Source organism: Montipora foliosa, chromosome 10, assembly GCF_036669935.1.
Source record: "Montipora foliosa isolate CH-2021 chromosome 10, ASM3666993v2, whole genome shotgun sequence".
NCBI lineage: Eukaryota > Metazoa > Cnidaria > Anthozoa > Scleractinia > Acroporidae > Montipora > Montipora foliosa.
Window position 1 is genome coordinate 17,241,294 of NC_090878.1, and position 11,095 is coordinate 17,252,388.

At 40.7% G+C, this 11,095-nt stretch overlaps 1 pseudogene; it reads right to left on the reverse strand.

The window, feature by feature from the left end:
* Nucleotides 1-5,005: 5,005 nt before the first annotated feature.
* LOC137973840 (uncharacterized) overlaps nt 5,006-11,095 on the reverse strand; it is a 25,523-nt pseudogene continuing 19,433 nt past the window's right edge.

The following is an 11,095-nucleotide window of genomic DNA, read 5'->3' on the forward strand; positions in this document are numbered from 1 at the left end:
ACTTTGTTTCGCATTTTTTCATAGTTGTGAAGCATTGATCTGGGATTTTGTTTTGTAAACCATATTCTTCCCATCGATGTTTGCCAATCGCAGAATATTGATGTTCTTTTTTACGCTGGTGAAGGTGACGCGCAGTGTAAGCAACATAGTCCGCATCGCACGAACCACATTTATAATAATATATAACAAGTTGTTGGTTGACCAAAGGCGGTTTTTGTTCTTAGATCTTGAGAACATTTTCCAGTTTTTGGCTAGTGAAGACTGGTTGCAAATCCGCAGTTAATTTCTTGTTGAGGTGGCAAAGTTGGTGTTTACCAGAATCAGCAGATTTTTGGTCGATAAATGGCACACTATTCTGATCGAGTTACAGTTGAACATCACGAGTGGTGGTAAAACCATTGCTAAGAGATTTTTTTGAAATTTTTGATCGTATTTTCTATAAGCTCACTTGGGTACTGTAGCTTTTGAAAGATAGTTTTAATTTCATTGCACTCTTTATTGAACAGATCAATAGTCGAGGAGAGGCTGTTGGCTCTCTGTATCATTGTTACTAACAACGATTTCTTGTATCGGTTGTCTTGATGGCTTTGATAATGTAGAAGGAGTAGTATGGCTTTGATAATGTAGAAGGAGTAGTATCTCACTTTAAATACGAGAAAACCCCTCTGAATTGCTTTGACGGATTTTAATGTTATACCAGGAAATTGATCTCGAATTCATGGATTAAACCAGTGCTAGTACGTTTAAATGAGTCCTGTTTTTCTAGCTATGGTAAGCTGTTTGTTTTTATGTCAGTTTGCTTGATTTCGTATTACAATGTAGCGCATTGCACACATTACAAGTAACAAGCGTAACAAATGGATATCCATGAAAATATTCTTCACATTTCGATTTTATTCGTTACCTTTCAGTAAAGACTTCTGTTTTTCATTACGGAAAGAGAATCGAATTGAAAATAACACTAATTTGATCATTTAAGCCGGGTCTCTTGATTGGTTTTGGCACAATTTTTTTAGGGATTTCGTCATATGCGATTTGGGGGTAACTAACAAAATTACCTCCTCCCTCTTAGTACTAAGCCCTTGCCCTCTCCCCTCCGTCTTCGATGCACAATACTTGCTAATGCTTCCACATGCCTATTTTACAACATCTTACAAATCATTTTGAAGTGATTTGAAATTTATCGATCTAAGTAACCAAACAGGGTAGGATTTAAGAATAAGCATCAATTTATTATTTCATTGTTTCTCCGACTGAATATGCTCACAGCCCTTCCCCGGTAAGGTCCACAGCAGGAGCTTTTGCAGCAAAATTAAGAGCACGCTGAAACAATCCTTCATGTCTGGGCATGATCACTGTATCATGAGTAATATCTTTAAACCTCTGGTTTTAAAGGAGTTGAAAAAGAGCCTTTGTTCAACTAGACACCCATACAGCGCCTTAACTTTCCCAGACCACGAGCCCTGCACTTAAATATTTGAGTTTTGGACTCCTTAGTTTGTTCTAACGGTAACTCGGTTTGAAGGTATAAGCATGATGGCGCCAGCTAGCGCCAACGATGATGATATGTTTTACTGACTTAGGTCAATTACAACTGACATAACAGTGTATCATGATTTGCTTACAAAGCAGTATTTGTTTGTGATTGTGGTTCGGGTCATCGACTACTGTTTGCGAGGTCAATTACCAAGAAAAACAGGAAGAGGATCGCGGTACTCTCCCTTCTCGTTGCATGAAAACAGGTTAGGTCCCAGTCGCTTGTCGCTTGTCGAAATTTTAAAATGTCTCGTGTCGGCGTTTTGTCAAGGGTTCACGTCGCTGTCGGAAACTGAGCGACATACATTTGTCCTTGTCGTCATTTTAATTAAATGACAAACAACGGCGCGTTATAGCTGTGGAGTGGGTGACACTTCTTGTATCCAACACGTAACATAACTGAGAAAACATTTTTTGGTAAACTGTCCTTATCAATAATGTACCAACACTTAAATTACCTTTACATTAAAGAGGTCGAGTGGTTTGCGCGTTGGACTTTTGATCTCTTGGTCGGTGGTTCGAGCTTGGTGCCTTGGTCTCTTCCTCCTATTGTTTTTGCACTCTTTTCTTCCTGGTGTGAAAATAGGTACCAATGATCACAACTGCTGTTGGGTGCGAAGGACAAACATCATCCCTTCATGTTCCTTCATTTTCGGAGGCACTGTGGCCTAATGGTGAGATCAGTTGTTAGTACGCTGAAGTCGGGATCGAACGGTCTGGGTTCGGGCTGTGCCCGGAGCACTGCGTTGTGTTCTTGGACTTCTTGGGCAAGACACTATACTCTCATAGTGCCTCTCTCCATCCAGGAGTATACACGTAATAAAAGGTTTTACTTTACAATTTTATTCTTCGCAAGCTAGAGTTAGATAGCGTCCTGACGAGCCATTTCCATTTCAAAGAGACTTCACAAATCAAGGTCGACAGTCTCGTTCCCAGGACCTCCCAGGGCCATTGCGTATTTGTGTACGGCACGCGATACACTAACTGCCCTGCGAACCGAAGATATTTGGCATATTTTCTGCTTTTCATATCCTTCTATGAGTTTTGAAGCTCGAAGAAAATCATAATACGCCAAACTGGTCCAAACTACTTCAATTCTTTGTCGCTAATTTTCGGCTTTGAAGTCGCTGTCGGCATTTCTTAATAGAATGGCCGTCGTTTGTCGCTATTTCATTTGGGCGCTGTCGCTACTTTTTGGCCCATGTCGCTTGTCGGAATTTACCCTGGCAGGGCCTCTATTGTGGTTCGGGTCATCAACTACTGCTTGCAAGGTCAATTAAAAAGAAAAACAGGAAGAGGATCGCGGTACTCTCCCTTCTCGTCGCATGAAGCAAGCTTTGTGCAAAAGATGTTTCACCCTTCGTACAGAATAAAAAAATTCCATTAGAGAGGACCATAATTGATTCTGATTACATAATAAATTACTAGAGTTTTTACTATACATTTAAACGGTTTCAACATCCGTTCAACAAAAGTTGAACGGGAGTGGGAAAATGTTGAAAGCAAAAACAGATTTTTCCGGCTGCCGGGTTTGAATATTGCACCAAGAATTGAGCCGGCACTTTGATGCGAGGAACCAAGAACAAGAAACCAGTCTGAGACCCTCTCGTCTTGATTTTGGCCTAATACTGCTGCAAATGTTGACTGATGAAGTGTTCAAACGGCTTTAAGACTGTCCAAATCTTCTAGAACAAAAGACACGTGGAATCGATGTTAAATGAAAGTTGAGAAAGTCCGTCTTCAACATATTTTACCCTATAAACGCACCCATTCGAATTCTCACGGCTGGACTGGATCTAGCATGAAATGGAGGGTAATGCCGGCAAATCTTTTTAAATGCAAATTAATTTACCCGCAGTAGCCTCCATTTTATTCTAGATCCAGTTCAACCGTTAGAATACGAAACTAGCCTATTGGCTAAGAATGAAGGTTAAAGCAAATATCGAAACCGTTTAAATGAGATTCGACAACTGATGAAACACTTTACCCAAATGTATGAGAGATTGAAGTAATAACATCACTGTAACAAACTGTAAGTAACAAAATTGATTACATAACTGCCACCGGTGGCTCAGGTTGCAAGTACGATTCCGGCCGGACTAATACACAGGGTCTTAAAATATAGTGCTGAGTTTGTAATTACATCCGCAAATGGTTAGATTTTCAACTCTTCTCGGATAAGGACTATAAGCCGTAGGCCCCGTCTCACAACCTTTTTCCTGTTAAACTACACTGTAGGGCGTTACAAAGCAATAGCCCTCAAAATGTATTTGAATACGAAGACGCGCTATAGAAGGCGTGGTGCCTTAGGCACAAACGGATGATTAATTTTTTCAATCTCGTTTGGCGCGAGGCTTGCACAGCGTAGTAGCCCAAGTTTAGCCGCATACAGGGCTCTATAAGGCTCCTTAAGGCAATTTGTCAGTAAAATGTCATGAGATGTTATCCATCGTTCTTTTTTTTGATCTCCATTCCATTTTCTGGCACTGGAAATGTCTTTTCACGGTTCCGTCTGTTTTTTGCTGCTTGTTGATCTCTTGGATAATCAGTTGTGCTTCTATGAATTCGAACAAAAGCGGAGCGTGAAGCAACCCCTTATGTAGTGCGCCTTCGTGTTTAATACGTGGACAATAAGCAGTTTTATCAGAGTCAAAATCTGGAATTAAGATTCTCTTTTAACCTCGCTTGCTCTGGCTAATCAACTGTTACTTATATGTAATAACCAGTCACAATCAAGTAATCATGCCCCCTTGATTACCAAAAGCGCTCTCGTGCTTAAGTCAATCAGTATTCAATAATTTCCCACGTAAATGATAGGTAAAGGTACACCTTATTTAACGTCGGTAATTCCTTTACCCTCTATAAACCGTATTCCAAAATAGCCGCTGATTTATGCGGATACAAATTGGCCCTTGTCGCCTCGTTCAAGAAAAAAATATTCTATTGAATTTTTAGCTTAAGAACGAGGCATCAAGGGCTTTTTAAATAAAAACAAAAGAATATTTAAATGGCGGCCATTTTGGAATAAGTTGTATAGAGTATTCTTCCAGGAAACCGACGGTGCGCTCATTTTACCCCGCTCTTTCCATCAGTGCTCCGTTTTAAGGAAGCTATTTACGCTACACTGAAAGGAAAGAAGTCGAGACAAGGATGTGAGATCCGGGGATCGAATTCGGAACCGCTGGCACCAAGGTCGCGAACTAACCGACTGTGCCACTCCTTGCTCCTTATAGAAAGGGTTCATGCTACTATGCGGAGCTACCCTCTTGTCAAATGCCCGGAGTATATGCCCTCAGGGGTGGGGGGGGGGGGATGGGGGGATTTGACTGGTACATAAATTCGAGGGTTTCGAATCTTGTCATTTCCTAACATACTGTAGTGTGACACCTTGTCCTATGTGTCAAATAACCGTGACAGCGTGATGCAGAGATTAAAAACGGGACTTTAAGAGATGATTTACGCTTGGCGTTTCATTTTATTGTTATTGGATACATGTACACGAACAATATTGCGTTAAGTCGGTGCTATACAACCGACGTTTTCTAATTATATTTTTTGTCAGTGTCTGAGCCTGTAGCCAAGTGTTGTGCGATCACCACAGCCCACTGACTCAAAGCGAATTTAATTCGAAATGAATGCATAATGTGCGTATAAAATGTGTAGAGCATTGTGCTATATAAAAACGCCCTGTAAGTCTTCAAACTGTACAAATTTGTAGGGTGCTACAATATAAATTTCGAAACTGTTATCTGCGTTCAACAGCTTACAAGCTTAGCTCACTATGATTGCACCTATAAACTGCGGCCCAAATGCGGAAAACACTCACCGTCGGCAATTGCCAAAGCCAACACATGACCTATTGGAAATGTTTTTAACGCTTTCATCCTCAAGCTCGAAACGTTCATTCTCCCAACTAATACCATAATTTCTTTGTCGGTTGCTTATGAGAATTTGGTGTTATATCAAGATCACACCTGTTCAACCAATAATTATATTCATTCCCAATACCTATCTGACTCGGTAGGTTTTTTTTTTATATTTAGGAGAATTTACATGCTGAACACTCTTTGCACTCAAAAGTTTTTAACTTTAAAAGTGAGCAAACTCGTGCTGGCAAAGGCAAATAACGACTGACACACGCAAATTTTAAGTTTAGGCCACCGCATTACTCAACAAAAATATGGAAATTCTTTTATGTACATGATTAATCGACTTTAAAGCTGTATTGGTTTGACACTCCTCTAGTTTGAATAAAGAGTTGAAATAAATAGAGTTTAAATAAATGAATGCAACTTACAAATTTACGATTCAAGACCCAAAGTCTTGACATTCCTGCTAGTGTGGAGGCGTGATAATGGGGGCCTCATACCTGACAGCTATTTACATTTTACTAACAGAAATGAACGCTGATGAGTAAGCATATAAAAGTTCCCGTTTTACAGAACTGGCGAAGATACTAGGCAGTAGCAATGAAACATTAAGGTGGTGAATGGTAACTTTGTACCTTGTATTTATTAGACTTGAAATCAGAGTGGAAGCAATCCGTGTCTGATTGTCGTATTGGTTGCAATTTATGAACCTTAAGTGACTACTCTGAAACCAATATGATATCTTGGCAAGAAATACGCCATTTTACAGTTGTTTGCTCAGTGACCTACCGTATGAATGGCTGCGAGGCTGTCGGTGACCTTGTATTGATACAGACCCCACTGCTTTTATCATGTAAATTGTGTTGTTGTAATTCTAATTAGTCTTCATTAACATTACAAAAGCACAAAGGTTTGTATCAAAGCAGGTTCACCGGCAGCCTCGCTTCCATTTTTAGGCCAGGTAACTTAGCTACAACTGTAAAATGTTCTATTGTTTCTTAATGGAGGGAACATGGTTTTTGACTGCTTAATCCATTGACACCTCACACGCCCTAGGATGCCTTCAGTTGACGAGTAAAATCCTCTGGCGTTAGAGTAAAATCAGAAAGTCTCACTCCCGGGGGTCAATGGTTTAAGGTGCAACATGTCATATACTTTCTCTTCTGTTGTATTTCTCAAGGTAAATCCATTACTACTAGGTTCTTCATCAATGTTCAATGGTCAGAGTACCTGAATCTTTCTTGAGGGATTGTTACTGGCCCAATTTGGGCACTGTACAAACAAAGCTTAAATACTTCATGTTTTCGATGGCGTTTAAGACACTTCCGTTGTAAATGCCCTGAATGCTTAGAGGTCATAGCAACCTGAGGCTGTGATGAAGCTTATGCGAATGCGCATTCAAAGTCTTACAAATTGAGGTCGACCACAATACTTGTCAACTGCCTCTGCAATACAGAGTTGTGTCTTTCCCTTGTTATTGCTTGTTCCTGGAGAGGGGATTCGTCCCTTTCATCCCCCATCAGCACTGTTTCACTCTCATATACATGTTCTCTCTGTGATTCATGCGGTGATGTTTTATTCTCGCAAACGTTTTCCTTATCATCAGGTTTGCATTTAGTTTCCCTCTTGTACTGGGAATTCTGTCGCTTTTTCCTTCTCATCGCGTTCTTTCTTCTTAAAGGAGAGGATCCATCACGTGCGGGCTCTCCAATTCTTTGACATTCAGTATCCTTGGGAATATTACTTGGTTGTTGGTAGTGAACCGGGGAGCGATCCACATCCATCTTGTTCGTTTGCGTAGTCTCAATATCGGAATTTCCACTTTCTGTTGGTGCACCAGCATCACCCTGCGAGCATATCGTTCCTGAATTTTCCTCTTGGAAGGAGTTTGGCTCTACGTTGCAAGCTTTTTCTAGGGTCGCATACCCCGAGTACCCGTTTGCAGTCAAAAATTCAAGCTGTGAATAGCCCGAGTTTGCAATAGCACAATCGTGAATATCTTCCTCAATTTCGGCTTCCCTTTTTGCCTTTTTCTTAGGCTGAAAAGTTTGTGTTTCCCCTGTTCGTATCCGAACTTTGTGAGCACTTTCCTGCTTCCTGGGGAATCGGTATTGTCTTTCCTTCGGGAGTCCCGCTGGTCTTTTGTAGTGTATTTCATTCAGTTCGCAATTTTTATTTATTCTACCTTTTGTGGTGAAAGCTTCCTCTTTGTCGGCGTGAATTTCACAGTTTTCATCTGCATCTGAAGCCTTGTTCGCTGCGTGTGCAGTGTGTCTAGCTCTTACCCGTTCACGGTTGTTGAATTTATGACTAGGTACTTGAGAAGCACCACCTTTATCAGGATCTAACTCCGCGCGGGAGAGGTTTACGCCGTATTGTGGTATCTCATCATATTGAGCTTCGTCCTTTGAAGAACTCTCATTTGCGTACATAGCGTTCTTATTCTCCTTGTTCCTCTTTTCAAAGTCAACGTTTTCGTCGAGCCCATCATTTGTTTGGTTTGCAGACCTCTCTGCATACTCATACTTATAGTTGTGTTGAGCATAGAACTCCTTGGAACACATTTCGTCTATTTCTTCTTCTCTATCTCCCCCTTTCATGTAAGGCACGTCAATCTCTTGAGCGACAGAAAGATCTGGCCACTCTTCTTTACCGTGCGTCCCCAACCAAAGCTGCATAATCCAAGACTTCATTGGTTCCCTTTTAACAACAACAACAAAAACAAACAAACAAACAAACAAACAAACAAACAAACAAGAGATTAACACAAAAATATGGTTTTATCAAACTTTGACGAATTGATAATGTAAATTGACCACCTTACAGTGATTCTAATTGTACGATGGTCAATTTACGTTATCAACTCTTTTGATAAAACCAAATTTTTGTGTATCACTGACATCCCCACCGACGCAGCACCACCGTATCTTTAGAAACTACCCTCTTTTAACAGACTAACACGGTGAGCAGTTTATTCCACGCCAGCCTACTGAACTCTAGGGCCCGAGCTTTTGTTGCCCTGACCAAATCACGTTGTCGAACGTACGAATCTTCACTTCCTTGATCAAAATTGTATTTCCAGCTTTCATATACATGTGACGAATAACATAACTAACTTACAGTTAGTTGGATTATTAGCAAACTCACTGCCAGTTCTCGAAAAATATCAGTGATATGGTTTTGAATACCCTTAATTAATAACGCCTTATTCTAAGGCTCCCATTTACTTCGAACTATAATTAAAGATCCCTTCAGCTCGAAGAATCTGATAAAATGTATTTTACCATTCGCCAATTTGATGTTAAGGGAAGGTTTGATAAGCATCTCCTATAACGCCATTACATTTTTCTAAATCGTTGCTAGGTATAAATTTACCGAGCAAAAATAGAAGAACTACTGTTTAAAAGAATGCAAGATTGTTTAAAGGAGTACATCAAAGTGTGAGAAAAGAGGGATTCTGGACCGTATGGTCCTCGCTGCCTAAGTTAGTTCTCGTAATGTTCCATTCATCGGGCAGAATGAGCGGACATTTACGCATAATAATGAGCTCCCGTGGCGGGCTATTCAAGCATGAACGCCCCACAAAGCGCAACAATTAGAGAGAAAAGGAATGAATTCGGCTAAGTTCACGCACTAAAATCGCTATTTTGAAATACTTATAAGCCATTTTTTGCTGATAAAACAGCGGATTCTTGTATTTTAGGGACTAAGTTTTCACGTTATTCAAAAACTAAAAAATCCAACTGCAATAAGTTCCAGACTTTTTGCTCCAAAACTGTGCTTCCTTGCTTTTTCTAGTATGGGTTATGACCACATTAAAAATTCAGCCTGATCTTTTTGGTAGAAACAAGCGACAATCACGGATTATCGAAGATACACATCTCTCCTTCACTTTGACCGTTTTTTCCGCTAAATTCAAGCACAAAAAGTTTTAGACTTTTAGACTTGAACGCTTAAAAATTCGAGGTTCAAAATTTGCGCTAGTTCAGAGTGAAGTCTTTGTCTTACCGTATTACAATGGTTGCCATGAAAGAACAATACGAAGCTTAACTCCTTTATTAAGCTAAATTCAGTCATCTGTAAACGGAGTATAATTTTATGCAAACTGGCTTTCGACCCGCGAGGTTTGAATACTGAACAACCCAGCCGGCTTCTGTTTGTGTAAGGAAAGTGATGAGTAATGTATGACCACCCGATCGCAAATGATTTGGACCAGGAGCTCTCTTCAGAGCTCGTAGAACCCCTGGTCCAACCTCTGCTCGTGCATATGGTGCATATGGTGTAAAATTTGTCAAATTTGTTCCTGTTGCAGTGGTTTCTTACAATAAGTAAGTTATTACATTGAGTCACTTCGGGGTGCAGGGCAGGCGTAGCGGTGAGAGCACTCGCTTTCTACCAATGTGGCCTGGGTTCATTTTCAGACTCGGCGTCATATGTAGGTTAAGTTGGTTGGTTCTCGGGTACTCCAGTTTTCCCTTCTCATCAGAAACAAACATTTGATTTGCATTAATTTGCGTTAATTTGTTGTTTACGTAGGTGGAATACCTGCTCGTGAGACAATCGAAAATAGCGAGGATCGGAGGTCTCTGCTTTGGATCGAAAGCCCAACACTGATGCATGAGGATGTAGACCCAATCAGGACAGTATTTGGGTCGGCTGAGTGGACCGTTGTCTCTCTGATAAGGCAGAATCTGTAAGAAAGATGATGATCACAAACAGGTCATGTTGGTGGATCTCCGAGTAAAAGCAATGCAGATTTCTTTTTGGATTGGCAAAACGCCTTTTAACTAATACTAGAAGAACTTGGGTGTGCTAGATAAAAGCTGACCTAACCCTAACCCTAACCGCCATAATAATCTTTACCTCGTCATTGTCAAGCCAGTGATAAGGTCGCGAAAATTGTTGCTCTTCTTGACCATATTGGTAGGATGCATAGAGTTCCCAGGATAGAATGCCAAATGCCCACACATCACTGGCATGTGAGTAATATCCATCCATGATAACCTCTGGTGCACTCCTGTTGACAAAAGGCGTCTTCTGTGTGATTTTTTTAGCAATAAAATACATGTTTTGGACGAGGTACACGCGATTTGTTTTGCTTCATCTGGAATCTTTACCATGGGTTCGCGATAATTCTGCGCAACGCTAATTAAAAATAAGAAATAGGCCTTTGGTGTGGCACTTTCACTGAATCTAGATCAAAGTGCAGTTTTGAAACTTCGGTAATGACAAATGAGATAATTCGAGGATTTAGAGAAAGTCGTTTTGAAACAGAGCGAAGACTTGCAACTGTCATGATCCTTATGTGGCCATGCCTGGCGTCACTTCAAGGAATGGAGACAGTGTCGAATTAGTGACAGTAGAGAGAATTCCTCTTAAACGGCATTCGAATGTGGTCTTCAACGCTTCCTAAAGCTCTCTTTCCCTCCGTTTTTTTTTCTTTTTCCTAGACAGCTCATATCTCACCATCTACTGGCATCAGGTGGCATGGCAGCTTGCACAACACACGATGTACTAGTGACTTCGTAAGCATTCATTGAAAGACCCTTGGAGCGTTCCAGGCGACCAACTTGAACCTGCAAAGGACAACCTCCAGTCATTTTATTTTGATAAACCTCTACTGAACAATGTAATTTCAGATGACGATCGAACGAGCATCGCTTCCTTCAATTTCTGGCCTGACGTGGTGA